Source organism: Lutra lutra, chromosome 2 (assembly GCF_902655055.1).
Source record: "Lutra lutra chromosome 2, mLutLut1.2, whole genome shotgun sequence".
NCBI classification, from domain to species: domain Eukaryota; kingdom Metazoa; phylum Chordata; class Mammalia; order Carnivora; family Mustelidae; genus Lutra; species Lutra lutra.
Window position 1 is genome coordinate 200,609,915 of NC_062279.1, and position 18,754 is coordinate 200,628,668.

Genomic DNA, 18,754 nt, shown 5'->3' on the forward strand with positions numbered 1-18,754 from the left:
CATTTATGTAGTAGGTGTATATGAGTTATTCATATAAACTATGGTCCTAAAAGTGACATGTTCCTACCAGTGATAAAATAATTTGGGATAATTGCCATTGATGAAGAAGTCTGCTACTGATTAAAGATTGTCCAATAAGCAAACACACACACACACACACACACACACACACCAAGGCAGAAAAGAAAAGCAAGATGGTGACCTTCAGTTGAGAAAGAGGATACTTAACTTCCATTTATTTTCTTGAAGCTATAGAATTTTTGCATGTGTGTGATGGTTGCAGTATGATCCAAGGGGCTAACGACAGAGCAGAGATCTAGGAGGAAATGAGACCACCAGCAAATGCCTGATTGAAGTGCACGAGCCAGAAGATAGCGACTGAAGAGATGGTAACTCTGTCTGGACCCCAGGAGAAATGTTTGTGGGTTTAAATGTGGCAGCACAAAGAATTCTGGCATTACTGGTGTGATGCTCAGTGTTGAAGACAAAGCTCCTATTGGGACAATCCTTATGGTGGAAGGACCATCAAGAACGGTGGCAGGTGGTCTGGGCTTCGATTCCCAAGCGTGTTGGTAGTTGTCCTCACCTTCTCCCAAGAGTCACAGTTCTTCACGGAATTAATTATTGGGGGAATTAGGAAAAAGACACATCCACATTGGCAAGCCATACTGAAGTTAATTGACTGGGAAGAGACCTTCTGTACCTTTTCTCTTAGTATGGTGGGTCCTATTATTTGTTAGGGTATTTTACATAATTAGATTTTATTTTGAAATCTAAATTAAGATTTTGCAGAAGCATTTTCAAACCTGAGTATGGCTAAATACGCCATAAGAAAATAAAAACTGGGTACCTGGGTGGCTCAGTGGGTTAAAGCCTCTGCCTTCGGCTCAGGTCATGGTCCTGGGATCGAGGCCCGCATCTGGCTCTCTGCTCAGCGGGGAACCTGCTTCCTCCTCTCTGCCTACTTGTGATCTCTCTCTCTCTCTCTGTCAAAAAAAAAAAAAAAAAAATCTTTAAAAAAAAAAAAAGAAAAGAAAAACTGCTCCAAATTACCAGGTAAACTTCTAAAATAGTGACACATGCCACCATGTACATATGTAAGGAATTATCCAGTCTTAGTTGCTGTATGTGAAGATAAGGACACAGATACGGATTCTGACTCACTCAAGAAAACATTAGTTTCTGAAATACTAAAAATACTAGTTTCTAAAATAGTGGATTAAGTATATTGAGGGTCTCAGCCTCTTTGTTAAGCTGTTGAGAACAATGAAAACACTCTCTAAAGACATCTGTACCTACAATATACAACACGTTATAAACAATTTCAGCAGGATCTTGGATGCTCCTGAAGTCCCATCTGTGGAACCAAAGGGTCCCACTCCTGTATCGGAAAGTTTGATAACAATCCATCTTTATTTTTTGAAGAGTTTATTTTGAGAGAGTGCCAGCAGGGGTAAAGGGAGAAGGAGAGAGAATCTCAAGCAGACTCCCCGCTGAGCACAGAGCCTGGAGCCTGCCACGGGGCTCAATCTCCCAGTGCTCAGATCATGACCGCTCTGAGCTGAAACCAAGAATCAGACCTTTAACCAGCTGAGCCACCCAGGTGCCCCTATCTTTATTGAAGACTTTGATAGAAATTTTAGTCAACTCTCATGCATGAAACCTATTTAAAGAATAAAAGAAGGTTTTAAAAGAAGTAGGGGGCCTTTTCTTTTTTTTTTTTAAGTTGTATTCAACTTTCTGATTTGTATTTTCTGTGGTTCATTTTGTCTCCTGCTCCAAATAAATATCATTCAGGAAGATTTTGTTACCCCAAAACTCCTTTCATTCTCTGCTTACTTGGCTCATGTACTACAACAACTGAGCTAAATGTGGTCAGTTTTGATCTGTAAGTACGCGTAATCACAAGCAAATGGTCTTGATTCTGGCACCACTTTCTTTTCTAATATACACAGTAAAATAGGAGATTCGTAATTTTTCAGATTGACTGATAATGACAGGAAGTAATATTGAAGAAAATGAGCAAAAAGCAAAATGGAATTTTCTTAGAGATCAGCAAGAGAGAATGTGAAATGCAGTTTGACTGTCAGGTTCATGAAGAAAACCACATTTGCTAAAGCTAGAAATCAGATATTTTTAATGAAATTTTAGATTTCAAGTTGCAAAGTTGGAATAGAAATTGATCATCTTCTGATGAGGAAACTTTAAGGCTTTGAAGTTCTAAGAAATAAATTTGTCTTAACCGTTTGTGACAGTCTATACACCAGTCATAGATCATGCATACTTGTTTCTGTGATCACTGCTGAAAATAGCAGCTTCTTCTCTCGTTTATTTAAAAACAGAAAAAGAACAGATCCATTTGTTTTGTAACAGTTCCAGCTAGGTTAATATTCGGAAATTCTGAATATTCTGTCCAAATAAATATGGCAACATAGGTAAATACCAAGTTCTACAATTTGTCTGACATCAGATAGCTTACAAGTGAATCCTGTCACAAGCCACAGGTTAGAGGTCTTGTTTTGCATAGCTATCAATTTTTGCTTTAATTTTTTAAAAAGGTCTTTATTTACTTGTCAGAGAGAGAGAGAGAGAGAGAGAAAACATGTATACAAACAACCACAAGCAGAGGGAGAAGCAGGCTCCCCACTGAGCAAGGAGCCTGATGTGGGACTCGATCCGAGGACCCACAGATCGTGACCTCAGCTGAAGGTAGACACTCAACTGACCGAGCCACCCAGGCATCCCGCAATCAGTTTTTCTTCTGAGTTTCTGATCTGTATCAACTGAATATGAATTAGGAACAAAAGGAAGGCCGCAGTTGACTGAAGGCAATCAGTACAGTAGAAGCATTAGTTAGGAATAATTCAGAGTAATGAACTATGTTGAAGTGCTGCTGCAAAGATCCAGGATATGAGGATAGCTAAGCACGCGCACTAGATTTGGCAGTACAGACAGGTGATGGTTATTTTTATTTTCAACTAGGGTGGGCTCCAGGGTGCCCAAATATTTGATCAAACACTATCCTGAGGGTTTCCAAAGGGTATTTTTGGAGGAGATTAACATATCAGTTGACACACTTTGCATAAAGCAGATTGCCTCCATGATGTGGTGGGCCTCGTCCAATCAGTTGAAGGTCTGAATGGACTTAAAAGATTTGCCTCTCTGAGCAGAGATTTATCCACAGACTGCCTTCAGACTTCATCTGAAGTCATTGTCAATGCTGAAAGGTAGGAGAAGATAAATTTTCAACTCAAGCAGAGAGTGAATTCACCCTTCCTCTGCAGTTTTGTTCTGTTCTGGGCCAGCATAGTTGAACGATGCCCATGAAGGTGATTTTTTTTGTGTGTGTGATGAAGGTGATCACCTTCATCTGATGAAGGTGATTTTTTTTTTTTAAGGATTTTATTTATTTGAGAGAGACAGAGAGAGAGCACATGAGAGCATGCAGGAGACTGTGGGAGAGAGAGCAGGAGTGGGGAGCAGAGGAAGAGGGAGAAGCAGATTCCCTACTCAATCCCAGGACTCCAGGATCAGGACCTGAGCCAAAGGCAGACACTTAATCGACTGAGCCACTCAGGTGCCCCAAGGAAGTGATCTTTAGTCTACTGAATCAAATGCCAATCTCCTCCGGAGACCCTCACAGACACACTTAGAAATGATGTTTTACCAGTTATCTGGGTTAAAAATTTTTTTTTTTTAGTCAGTCAAATTGGCACATAAAATTAACCATCACAAAGCTCTTCCATGTCATATACTTCAGATAACAGTGATCTTGATGACTATCCAGCACATATTCCTGGGGGGAAATCCTAGCTCTTTAAACTTGGTGTAATAGGTCACAGATAGTTAGCTTAGAGGTGTGTGGAAATGGAGCAGGGCTCACTTTGGAAATGACAGACTTCCTACAATCATAACGCACCTTTCCCATTGTCTGAACCATGGAAGACCTCAAGTGCCACTTTAGAAAATAGCATTTCAAATTTTAAAGAGTAGAACATGAAATACGTGAATAGCACAAAGAATACCTGGTAAAAAGTAGAGCAAAAAAAAAAAAATGTAAATGCTTAGAGACATGCTAAGATGGCAGCCTGAGGCTGTTGAGATGTTTTTCAGTTATTGCTCTTTATAACTACAATTAGCTACTTAGTTTATGGATTTCGAGTAAGTCAATCTTGAATTTTAAATTTTTTTTTTTATTCATTTGACAGAGAGAGAGATCACAAGTAGGCAGAGATGCAGGCAGAGAGAGAGAGAAGCAGGCTCACTGCTGAGCAGAGAGCCCGTTGCGGGGCTAGATCCCAGGACCCTGAGATCATGACCTGAGCCGAAGGCAGAGGCTTAATCCACTGAGCCACCCAGGTGCCCCAAGTCAATCTTGAATTTTAAAAGTGCTTTTAAATATTCATATTAAACAATTAATCTTTAGTTTCAATTCAAGTTTGAAGGCATATCAGAGGCTTATACATTATCAAATATATTCTTAAACCTCAAAATACAATAATAGAAGGAATAAATTTTGGTGAACGAATGCTTATATTAAAATTAGTAAGTGTATTTTTACATGACAAAATGCTAAAGCTACCTGTAACAGTATGTTGGGAAGCTTTTATTTTTTTCAAGTGAGAATATTCATACTATAGATCTAACTTGAGAAAGTAAGTTTTCTCCAACTGCCACAGAGCTATACAAATGGAAAAATCTAATGAGTACAATTTTAGTCTAACAGAGTTTCTAATAGGATATCAGGACGGTGCTTCTAGTAGTTTCTAGAAGAGCTTCCAATAGGAATATCAGCTTTAGTCCAATAGTAATATCAGCTTTAGTTCAGAGTCCTACAATTTGCAGCCTGATTCTTCCGTGAATGCCAGAATTTGGTCCCAGATTGTTTTACTGTACACAATGATGAATATTGGTATGTCATTTCATCTATTAATATCTGCCTTTAAATAATACATGTTATATGTGTCTGTATGTGTCTATAAGTCTTTAGCTACCTATGTAGTTAGATGAACTGGCAATAATTCACATGGTTCCAGGAAAGGTAGGAATTCTGCCAAAACAAGAAGCCAACCAGTTCTAATTATTTTATATAATATGAAGGTTGGCAGAGGGTTGAGCAGTCCACTGTAAGAAAAGTCTGCTAAGCAGGACAGAGCAGAGATGACCACACAGCCCCAGTGCCACTGTCTTAAGAATAAAACCTCTATGTGATCCTATCAAGTATGATGAGATAGTCTTGAAATGTGAGGAAGAAAAACAAAAGCTATGGCAATAACCAGCAACCAGGACTTAATAGACATGGAAAAAGAAACTCTAAAAATAGAAGTATTGGAGGATTAAAGAAAAGTTGGTGGTGGGGGTGGGGAATAGTGTCTTAATATTGTTTTATTCATTTGTTTATTGGATATTCAACCGGGATTGAGTGCCTGCGTTACTATAAGTGTTTGAATACAAAACAGATGATCCTGCCTTTGTAGAACTTACTTTTTAATAAAGGAAAGTCATTAATATGATAAATGAGAAGGTAGTATGTGCTACAGAAAAAGGAAAAGTATAACAGAGTAGTAAAACTGGGAGTCCTGTGGGGAGGGAGATGGGTTGCAGGGCTAGAGAGAATGGCCAAGAGTCCTCATTGAGTAAGTGAGTTTTAAACAAGCACTACAAAGAGGGGAGAAACTCAGCCAATGGATATCTCCAGAAAAAGTTCCTGGCAGAGAGTATAGCTGATGCACATGTCCTAATGCAAAGATATACCTGGAAAGACTGTAGAAAAGGAAAGAGGCTACTTTAGCTGGTACAGAGAGACTAATAGGAAAGGAGAAGAGTAAAATAAAGAGTTTGGAGGTGGGGTGGGATGTACATTGTCAGATTCACATAGACCATCATTTGGACTCATAAATATTCTGAGTAAAATGAGGAGCTACTCAGGGCAAGCGTAGTAAGAAGACCAGCTAGGAAGTGATTACATAGAAAAGGAGTTACTCTTGCTGGTTTGGAAGACTGAGGAAGGGACCACAAGCAGAGCAATCTCAGGCTGCAGTCAGAAGCTGGAGAAGGCAAGGAAATGCCTGTCCTTGAGCCTCCAGAAGGGAGTGAAGGCCTTTGACACCTTGCTGTTGGCTCGAGTCTGTTGTTGGATTTCTGACCTGCACATCTGGAAGATAATAATTAAGTAAACACCGCAATTTGTATTGTTTAAGGCAGTAGGTTTCTGGTGATTTGCTAGAGCAGCAATAGAAAATGAACACAGGGATGCATGGGTGACCCTGATTTGGGCATGAGACACTGGGAGGAATGAAAATTCTGGATGAAAGAGGCTGGGGGGCAGTAAGGTGGGAAAAACTTAAATTTAGACGTTTCAGGTTAGAAATTTTTAGGAGCTATTCAAATGGAAATGTCAAGTAAATAGTTATAATAAGTCTGGAGTTCAGGAGATCCTAGGGGCTAGAGAGGTAAATTTGGGAGTTTAAAATACCAGCTATGAGATGCCTTTTAAAGACAGAAGACCAGGCAGTATTACCAAACTATCTTACTGCCTTTAGAAGTCCCCGCCTAGATTGCTTTAGTCCAATTACCCAGACTCCTCTCATCCCTCAGAAGTGACTTCAACAGCACAGATTCAACTCTTTCTCACCTAGTAGTTTAAATATATTCTAATTAATGTGATCAAAATAAGGGCTGTGAATTTCAGATCGCTGGGCTTAATTATTTTAGTTTACCCCATGGAAATCATATTCTCAACGGGAAGCAGTAAGTTGGTTATCCCTGGCCAAGCAAGTCTATGGATTTGCTAAACCTTTAGGCAGGGCAAGGCACGGGCAGGGAGAAGGGAGGCAGAATGCAGACCAGCGAGAGACGTGTGCCTCTTATAGGAATGGTTACACCCAGTTATTTATTCACTCTGCAAACATCTGCTGAGTCCCAGTGTCTGCAAGACTTTGGGTAAATAAAGATTGCGACCTGGCCCTTGCCTTCTTTCACGAAAATCAAAACCACAAGGAATAGTGGGCCAATAAGGTTGGAGAAACAGAGAGGGAGACAATCATGAGGCAATTGCGATCATTCCCATTAGGGAATGATTTGAATTAGGCAGAGACTGTGGGGACAAAAAAGAGGGAACAGTTGCAGGAGATATTTCACAAGTAGAACCAGCCGGACAAGGAGGCTGGTGAAATCCACAGAGCAAAAGGATAGGAGTAGAAAAATAAAAAAAAAAAAAAAAAAATAGGAGTAGAAAGTACAGAGGTTCAGCTTAGGGAAACACACAGAATCAAGCTAGCATTCCGTGTAAGCATGTGATCACTTGGTCTTAACATGCTTCAGTACTGTGGGGATCGCAGAGGTAAGCCACTCAACAGACATTAGGACATGCATCTGCGGTTTGGAACAGAAGATTTATACACAGATTGGGCAGTCAAGAGGAGCTAGGGGAGTTAGCCAAGGGACTAAGGAGGAAGAGTCGGAGCAGTTCCCTGGAGATCCTACAAAATCCCTCTGACTCCAGCTGTATCAGGTCACATAAAAGAGAAATTGGCAAAGCTGATTGCAGGAAAACTAAGGTTTACTTGTAATAAACATTTGTGATAGCATTAAAAAAGAATTTTCAGACACACGAACTCATTTGATTTACATTAGCAGTCTCTTAGGATCTTAATTCTATTTTGTAGATGAGGGAATGAAGAGAAGTTAAAAGTCCCACAGTTCATGAAAGAAAAGTTGTCTGGGATCAAATCCTGGATTCTTTTCAGTAGACCATGAAAGGCTATGGGGAATCTGGGAAAAGTAAAAGTCCTTATAATGACCCGTTAGGTCTTGGTGATTTTCAATCAGCCCTTCCCTCTCTGAGGTTCTCCCCTACTACTCACCCCTCAATATTTCCCACCCAGCTCACTGTCCTCCTCATTGTTCCCTGAACATGCCAGACATTTTTCTACCTGAGGGCCTTTGCACTGGTCATTTATTCCTCCTGGAATGTTCTTAAATTAAAAAATCCTCTGGGGGATTAAAAAAAAAAAGTCCCACCACTAAAATTAAAAGAGAAGGGAGACCAGTATCACATAAATAAGCAAACAACAGAAGTACTACTAACCCCATATACAATTATAGAAACACAGACACAAAGGACAGAGGCACACGTGGTTTGCAGAAAGAAATCTTAAGGTTATCTGGCAGGACATAAAAAATACATGACAAGGATACATCATATATGAACAGAGGACAGACAAATACAGGTCCACTGTACCAAAAGATGCAGCCAAACCCTCTAGCCCTCCAGCCCAGGGAACAAGAACTCTAAAATCAGGGGCTGCTCACTTTGGAGCACCAATGATAGCAGAAAATGATCAGAAAACTCTTTTTACAGCTACCCCAGGTAAGAAGCTCCATGATTGATGGGACTCACTATAGCATTACCATCTGGCCTGCAAGCCTACAGACACTGGATATATAGAGAGATTTAATGGAGGATTAAGAAGAGAATTGAAACGGACAGAAAGATAAGCCAGTTTTCCATAGGCCGTGGATGTGGCTTGCTTTATGCTAGATCGAGAGACGGATTACAAAAAGATGGTTCTCATACTATGCTAAACACTTCTGCCCCAGATATAGCAAAAAGGGAGAGAGACGTTCACAGCCAAACTTCCATAGAAGGAGCAACAAAACTGAGACAATGCTGTCTCTTAACAGGACTTTGATGCTCACAGACACGGAAACACTAAGGGAGGGCCCCGCAGGCACAGAGGACAGCCACAGCTGAAGGAAATGCAGGCCCTCTCTCCCCAGGCCATGCTGGAAGGGTAAGTGGATCTAGTTCTCATATGGCAGATTAGAACACCGCTATAGACTTTATCCAGTTCTCATGCCCCTGCTCACTTGTGCAACGTCTTACAATGACAAGTGCAAAGTTGGCTGAGTCAGAGATCAACACGCAATTGCACCAACAGTTCAATCGAGATACAAATGTGCAGTGTCAATCCTGTTTCCTGCAGATGCTGCTGCTGGGAAAGACATTCCTGATAATTACCAATATTCTCCTAAATCTGTGTCTTGCCAAGTCAACCAAGTATTTTCCCTCTTGCCACCATAGGAATTGCCACAGTGATAACAGGACGCCAGCATCATCCAGAAACTTAATTAACTACATTATCGGTTTAATTCACACAGCATTAAAAGAGTCAGATTTTTCCCATTAGGGAAGCGTGAGAGATGCACCAAATCCTGGACCCTCTACTGTACCGGACACCCCAGAATCTCCTGACAACACTAAACTTGGCGTGAATAATGTGGGAGGAAGATCCAGAAATTAGCCTGTTGGTTGGGGGAGCCTGGGACGAGCTCTCAGAGGATACGGTAGACGACGACGCCCTGGTCACAACAGGTACCTGCTGACTGGTTCGAGCGCCAACATGGGCTGACTCCCAGGAGGCATCTCTGTTTCAATGATTGCTTCTTAACTGAACTAGCAGTGACACTAGGAACTTTATAGGGACAAACACAAAAGACTCAATTGATATTAATTGGCTTTTAATATACCATTGTTGATGTCTACAAGGGCTGATGGATCAGAAAGATAAATGAGGATATAACTTTAGGCTACAAATTATACCCACCTGTACCACATGAGAGCCAAGATTTGGTGTCTGGCCCTAAGTATTACAGCCATAAATATGGCTGGTATCCTGATAAACTCAGGAGACAGCAGTAGACTTTAGCCATAAATACAATGTAAACTTCCCTAGACCACAAAACCAGCCTACACCGAAACTCCATTTTTCAAATCATGCCCCAACCATACCAGCACTGCCTGTACAATAACCTCTCTCCCTTCTCAAGGCTAGTTACATATGCACATAATGGTACTTTTAAAAAAGGAGCTTTAAGAGGCTTTTGTACGTACATCATTTTGCCAATGAACTATTCACTGCACACCTTTACCAAGCCATACGTGAAACACACTCACACACACACACACTACAGGACTGCAGACAAAATGATAGAGTGTGAAAGACCAGAATTATGTTCATTCAATGAAGACTTTAATAAGGTCTCAAAACAACAGGTCACTCACATTATAAATAAGAAAACTAAGTGAAAACATAGAATCCACCACATCCATTAAATTTCAAAACATGAACACCACCCTGCATCATCTCACCACACACATATGTACTGAACATAGAGCCATACACTCATTGCAGGGTATCCAAACATCACATACATGAACCTTATCATACACTCATACAAATCTTTTGTCAACACATGGTATGAATTTTGGTACCAACTGGACATGGAAAAAGAGGATATATAGGAGAAATAGGAACATAAATACCGATGAATATGACAAATGCACAGATCTTGAAATTACTACTACTAATAAACCTTCATCATATCACTTTCCATACTTTAATACACCCCTAGACAAGGTTCCAGTGCCAACAGGATACCCAAGGGATTACAACATATCCAGAAATAAAAATTTACATACTGTGATGGTTATTGAACAGATTTTCCAAGCTTTCCATTTTCCGGCAATTTTTTTTTTTAAAGATTTTATTTATTTATTTGTCCGAGAGCAAGAGCGAGCACAGGCAGACAGAATGTCAGGCAGAGGCAGAGGGAGAAGCAGGCTCCCCGACAAGCAAGGAGCCCGATGTGGGACTCGATCCCAGGACGCTGGGATCATGACCCGAGCCAAAGGCAGCCGCTTAACCAACTGAGCCACCCAGGCATCCCCCATTTTCTGGCAATTTTTAAAGGAGACAAAGATATACAATGAGATAATATACCTAGTACTTGGTATGCTAAGGCATCACCAACCTATTTAACACTTGAAGAATTTTTAAAAAGAGGAAATAGAACATTTGCACCTGCAAATTGGATTGGAAATTTAAAAAAGGACCAACTTTGGCCGTGCAGCCAGATCAGCACTTCACACATCAAGCTAGACCTGAATGACATGGAACCCATAGAAGCGTTGTATGGAACAACTACGCCATCACGGGATATTTAATGCCTGAGAAGCCTTAAGGGTCATTTTACCACACAGCTACAAAGGGACAATCCTTTTAAAACAATTCTTGCAAGCTTTCAACTGAAACTTGCAGCAGTACAAAGGGATAATTTTACACAGAATATTCAGGGAACCAGCACCTAAACTATCCAGGTGGACCAACTGAGATGTTAGAACAATGGTTCGCAGGGTGGGGCATTACCCTGATGGACTGGTAAATTGCTCTAGGGCAGGACAAATAACCTCAAATTCGGCACTGACACCTTCTGCAAATCATAACAGGAGGGAATCAAAGCTCTTGAACAAAGTAGACAACTCCCTACCTAATGGGATTGAAGATTTACACTTCAATAACACAGGATTTAGGATACAACAGAATGGGGACTCAAAAGTTTCCAAGTGGATGCCCTCCCTACAACAGCTCCATCATTGGAGATCTCGCCACAGCAATGGATCATTATTGTACCATGCCCTCATGGAATTGAGGTCGCTTCTAATGAGAACACTTGGACATGAGCAGGCCTATCAAAAACTGGATGCAATATTACCCCGTGGAATATTTCTAGAGATCATGGTTACGGCTTTAAGGACTACCTGTTACGGAGTCTTCTACTGCAGGCTAACATCATGACTTTTAAATTACCAGTTAATATGAGCACTCCATAGTTAAAATGGTTCCCAGAAAAGCCTATGACACCCATTCAGTCCTAAATGTTTTGAATTTAGGATGAGTTCTGGCACATGAGAGGTAAATAAGGAAATGGGATCTTTACCTGTGATCATACTCTAGATAGTTTAATAGCCTTGCCAATAGCAGTCCAATCACTGTAGATTCTTTTGTACCTACAGGGCATAGGACACAACTCAAATGCTCCAATGCTATTCCCACCTCTGACACATCTTTTTGTAAATTACTTAATATGACTGGCAGTATAATACCTCAGTATCCAGATCTGAAGTCAACCTATAGAACAACAAAGGAAGTGATCATATCAGTATGACCAATTAGATTCAATACATTTTTACTAACTTTTGTTAATAAAACCTCAATTATACAAAAGAAGATCACCAGCATGGTGGGAAATGTTGAAAATGGATTTTAATGCAGGCTTAGGATTGATTCAGGTATGCAACATTTTTTTTTTTCATTAATCCAACCATCTGATGCTTAAGGGGTAGAATATACATGGTTGGCACAGCATGTTCTCTAGAACCAGAACTTGTTCTTCTGTACCAGTTTACACAGCTAAAGGAGTCACCTTTGACAAATAGTGTATTGCCTAAAGTCCAGACCCATGTATTATTGAGAGGGGATGTTGAAATACTGCACACTGTATGAGAATGTTCCATTGGAAGCCATAATGGACATATGGCATTACCAACCCAACACCAAAATTCCTCCAGACAGATATGTTTGAACCTATATTATTTAACCTTATGAGAACTGTACACAAACCTAAGCCACAGAGAATTGAATTAACCTTCCAAATGAAAGATTCAATTTCTTCTATATACAACCTGAATGTAAGATTTATGCAACAGAGCCAGGAACCATCCCCCATGAACCGCCCAACTTACCACCCATCAAAAGAATTAGACTTGGAAAGCCTCTACAATTCTGGTAGGACCAGGCATCCCATCTAACTTAGTTATCTCTGGAATTCAGAAATCCGGACTATTAAGCAGGAGCTATTTGCATTTAAAAAACATGTTAGCCCTCTACTTAATGCAGTAGGAAATTTATGTTCCAAAATCTCCTCAGCATTCAGAGAACTACATTCCATTGTTTCAACCATGTGTGATTACCATGGCCACCAACTGGAATTTAACAGTAACATGGAGCATAGGGTCCAAGCCCTCCAACAAGTTACTTAATCTTAGAAGTTTCTATAGGAGAGAACAATTGAAAAATCGTTGCTACAGAATCAATAACCTACTGGAATGGAATGATATCAGAAACATTACTGTAATAGGAAAAATGTATTCTGACTGGACAGGGTCTCTCGCAATTAGACACCTCCAGATCATGAGGTTGTGACAACAGGACAATGTGAACATTCACTGTCAAGACTATTAAGGGGATTTGACGCTGATTAGCAGATGACACACATGTTTTACCACAACAAAGAGGAGTAACACAGCATTTCTAATACATACACTCCTGTGGATTGATGGATATTTACTACTCAAAGGGATACAATTTCAATGGTCTAATCGCATGTGTTATACCTGCCATGGATTAAAAATACATACTAATCTTTACCCACTTACAAAAATGTCTACTGAAAATTTGTTCTTAGACATGAGATACTTTAACTGGATAATTTGTGCTAGTAACTCCTTAGAGTTAACATTCTTTAGTCATACTAGGATGAATGATACTTTCATCACCCTAGACGCTGAGGGTATTAAAACATTGCATACTATTAACAGGAGATTTAATAACATTACCCAAATGGGTACCTTTATCTCAGAATATCCATACATAGTTTTCCAGAATCTTATCACACTGAAGTAACAGAAACACCCTGGGTAAAAATGGACAGAATTGATCAAGTTTCAGATGAAAACTTTGAAGGGCTCCAAGCAGCCCATTAAACCTTGACCCACAAACTAACCCATTCTGAGCATGCACACACACAGGTCACTCGTGTGGCCTTGGCGCTCAACAACCCCAACTTAGCGTCACTGAAAACAAATATACTAAACTCACACAATAAATGTTCCTTTCTAGAATGGTTGACAAAACCTTTCAAATTGGTGATAAGTTCATGATCTGACACTTTGAAACACTCTAGAAATGGGATAGAGTTACCTCTATTCATGTTTGGAAATTCATTAAGGAAATCCTTCTATTGCTTTTAGCTATTATTTTTGTTAGTACCTTATTAAACACAGTATTAGGATATTAGGCATCCTCAGGCTTAAGAAGGAAACACTCACAAAGACTATAATTAACCATACCTTTGCCAATATTTTCTGGATGCATTGCAGCCCGTGTTGAAGATTCCATGTGTATTTTTGGATCTTGATCTACCTATATTAGGCAATGTGATTCTCATTTCATTTATTGCTTTGCTGATCTATTAACTTACCTTAAATTTAGATTTAGTTTTTCTTCTCTTTTTGACTTAATTCTTATTGGATGTAACAAATTCAAATTTTGAAATTTAGTCCTTCATTTTGCTTTTCTCTACACTGATAAAACTTTCTTTGATTCAGTTTCTTTTAACTAGCTTTGATTTGGTGTAGATTTTCATCTTATGAGGTCAGTTGACATTTCATAAGATTTGAGATTTGATTGTTTAATTTTTTTTAATTGAAAACATGATTAAATGCCTTATCTTTGCCTTTATCCACATTAGCAGAATAGCTCTGTTGACCTGGTTTAAGACCTATTTGATTCCTGCATGACCCTTACAGGTTAGTCATGAGGAATCCCAGGGTGGAATGCAGAGAGAGCACGATGGAGTCACGCACGTCAAGCAGTGACACAGCGGCCAGGGGTGTTGAGTTAAGACCAGGTATGGCCGAAACCCACACAAGCCCCACCAACTGGTGCCCGAGTCTCGGCCCACTGATCTCTGAGTGGAACACAGATCCTGCATCCTTTCAGGTAATAAACGGCAGGTGCCAACAGCGGACTTCGAGCAGACCAGGTCCTCGTCCCAGCTGTGTGCTCACAGACTGACTTCCTACCCCTTGTTCTAGTTGGTTGTGAGACTGACGCTTTGCTTTGTGTGATGTCTAAGAAACCAAATCAAACTTGTGGTGAAAGGTCATTGGGTTTGGAATCCTGAACCGGCTCTACAATTAGGCTAACCTTGCCTTATGATTGAATAAAGCTGATCGTGCGGAAAGACAGAACTCACGTGTGTGCCACCTTCATAACATGCTCAGGACACTGGGACTTCTCATAGGAACTTCACGTTGAGCTTTTAATCATCTGTCAAGGTTAAGAGCAAAGCCAAATCAGACTCACCTGCAATACTTCTAGATATGGGTTACTCCCGCTCGTCTTGAGTTCCCCCAGAATAACTGGAGATTCCCAAACCTGCCAGAAAGTGACCTTCCTTATTCGCCTAGTAAGGTTCCTGGGAATCCTAGAAGCAAGAAATCAGGCCAGTTTTCCCCCAGGGCCTTCGTAGGCTCCATAAAATCAACCTTCGTTCCTTAAAGCTGTCGGGTCCTATCTGAGCCTAGGCAGGTCTTTCTCAAATGCAACATTCCACTCAAAGCCTTGGTAATGTAACCAGCGTTTCCAGCGGTGTCATCTTATAAGGAGAACAGAGTCTTTTGGAACCTCGAGGCAAGGGTGGGGGGGGGGCGAAGGGGGAGGTAGGTGATGGGGATTAAGGAGGGCACTTGTGAAGAGCGCCAGCTGATGTATGGAAATGCTGAATTACTGAACTGCCACCTGAAGTAGTAGACCACTGTAGGATAAAACTGGAATTGAAGTAAAAATGTTAAAAAAGAAATAATAATTGATTTCCCATTTTGTCATCGCCACAAGCCCCATCTAAACCCTTGTGGATATGAACTTACATCTAATTCACAGCCCCCATCTGGCATTCACACCCCCAGGCCCTGTACTTGTGTTATTCTCTGGGGAACCAGCAGTGGCCTGGGTTCCCATTTTTGCACGACCCACGAGGATGGGTTTCACTACTCAGATACCCAAGCTGAACTGGCCGGTCACTGCAGTTAGAGCCAGATCCTGTAAAACATCGGTGCCCAAATTATACTCAGAAATGGGGGAAATATACACAATAGAACAGCAGGGAGGGAGCCTGTAGATCTGTAGGTAGGAATTAGTTCGGCCTTGCTAATCTGTCCCCCTGACCATAAATAGCCTTTATGTCTCCCTGAAACTTTGCGGGAGCTCCCTAAGAGAGGTGTGCATTCAGCTCCACTGTTTATTAGAGCTGTATGCTCTGTTATTTAGGGCTAGACCAATAAATAGTTAAGTCACCATGGGGCCTCTGACTGCCTCCCCATTGCATGCACTGAAGGGCGACATTGGCCTAACCCCCAGTCTCTAGGGGTTGGGCATATCCACCCCTGAAATTCCTCCTTGTCGGAGGGGCACTCTGAAACACCCCTGGCTTTTAGAGACTTCCTTCAAGGGCGTAAACTGCTCTCCTTAGGCAATGTCTTCTTTAGGTTTACCAAGACCAGATTGGGTTGTTTGTCTAGATTCTCTCGCAGGGTTCCAGGTTATGCTAGCTCTTGCTACAACTGTTTAAGAGATGGGCCCCCTTTCCACCATTTTACTATGAACAATATCCTTTGTTTTTCCTGTGTTTCAACATGTTTATTTCCCTTTTGATAGATTTTTTTAGGCTTTTCTGAAGTCAGCGACCAAGAGACTACAGTAGTGTTGGGCTACCAGAGCACAGGACAAGAACAGATACCCCAGGTCCCATACATGCCCCAGCAGACAGTAAGATGCCTTCTTCAATATCATCTTCCCAGGACCCCACAGTCAGGACACCAGAGCTGCCACCCCTTCTCAACCCCTCTGCTTCCCTACCAGTTTCCGATGGGGTGTAGCCAGCAATCCCACAGGTGTTTTTAGGGCATCCCCATGCACAAGCAATTGTCCAAACTGCTCAAAAGACCCGGCCAAGTGTCTCCATATGGCGGTGGCTGGCCAGCTTGGGAGCTTCCCCAGAAGCAAAGGGCTTTCCGCTGCTCAGCCCTGTCTCTCATGCTTCTTTCTCGGTACCCAGCAGGGTAACCAATTGTTAGAAGGTGGAGAAGGGTCAGTAGTGAATCTTCCAGACTGAGAAGGCACTACAATACCAGAAAGAGAAGGAAGCCACCCCCCGTAGCATTCAGAGTTTTATCCAGGGTAACTTACAGACAGGGGCAGTCCGGCAGCGCTCAGACCTCCGGACAATCAGACTGCACTGCTATCCTCCACCCCTATCCAGACCATAACCTCCAGCTTTTATGGAGCGAGGCGCACAGGGGTGAGGTCACAGGGTAGTTACCTAAAGTGGCGCCACCTGCCTGCGAGGGAGACCAAGACGGAGGACCAAAGGCGGAGTCAGTGTCGTCAGCACTCCTACAAGGAAGCTCAGTGCGGATGGGAAGTAGACAGGCAACTTTTTAGGCTCTTGCCCCTTACCAGGATGGGGGAATTTCGGAAGCAATTCAAACACCTAGGTGAACTTTCTGATGATTTTTGCAGAAACTGATAGCACTTTGGTTTATTTTAGAATTTGTGTTTTTGATGGCAAATTCATTTTAGATTATGCCTTTGCTTGGTAGGCAGTATTTTAATTAATTTTTGAATAATGTCTCTAGCTCAAATTACGTTTCTCACATATCGAAGCCCAAAAGGAATGTTTTCTAACACTAATTGATGTGTTGACAAAGCCTACCCACCGTTGGGTGGTTTTTATATTTTATTGCATTTTAAGTAGCTTTAACCTTTTACTTTTTTTTTTTAAAGATTTTTTTTTATTTATTTATTTGACAGAGAGATCACAAGCAGGCAGAGAGGCAGGCAGAGAGAGAGAGGAGGAAGCAGGCTCCCTGCTGAGCAGAGAGCCCGATGCGGGGCTCGATCCCAGGACCCTGAGATCATGACCTGAGCCGAAGGCAGTGGCTTAACCCACTGAGCCACCCAGGCGCCCCAACCTTTTACTTTTTGCTACCATTATCTTCAGTACTTTTGTAACAATTGTAACACATACTTTTTGGTTGTCCGAGCTTCATCATTCTTCAAGTGATTTTTTTTATATCATATATTTAAGCAGCTTATTCATGATAAGCTATGTTTAAAGGAATAACTTGATATTTTTGCAAAGTATATTGCAAATATATGGAAAACATTTTATTTGCTAATAATCTGGAGCATTATTTCACTACTGGCCATTTGCACAGAAATAGAGAATTAGTAGTCTTTCTTTAGTTTGACTACTTATTGTTTGTGAGGGAGGGTGGACATAGCTAAAATTTTCTAAAACCGTTGACTAGAGATAATTTTTAATGAGTTTGTCCCTCCTATTAATTTTAGAACCTAAAGTGGTTTTTAGATTCCTCAAACTATGTTCTTTACCCCCATTAACGGGACTCGGTGACCATGATTCAAACCAGCTGTGGTTTGAATCACAAACCTAGAGGAAATCACCCCAGAGGAAAGCTATGGTTTGGTCACATGATGAAGATGAGGAGGAGGATGGGGAAAATATAAAGGCAATGATGATACTTAGTACTTATTGAGAGCTGCTAGGAGTCAGCCCTACGCTAACAACTTTACTTTCTCGTTTCTCACAGCAATTATGCACTGATGTTTGACAGTCCTGCCTCCCATTTTAAAAGATGAGGAAACTGACATTAAGTCTGGTTACCTGGGGCCATTCAGGTATAGAGGTACAGGTGCAGTTCAAACCTGCCTTTGCCCTTTAAACTGACCATGGCAATTTAGTGCTTCCCCGTGACATAAGCAAAGCGCCCCCCCCCCCCCCGGCATGCCCCCCCCCGCCGCCTTGATGCCCTGCTTCAGCCCCCACTCCTGAGTTAGGTGTCACGTAGTCCCCGAAGTCCTCGGGGAATAAGCGTTCTAAAGCTGTTGGACAGCTTCTCTTTAAAAACCACTCTGGGGCTGCACATTCAGAAGACAGAAGTCCCCCTTCCCATCCTTGTACATCCCAGCATTATTGCCCTTTGCTCTCCGCATCTTCATAGCTCTGCGGGATGGATTTAAGCACAAAGCCACCGCTCCTAGTCTCTCTC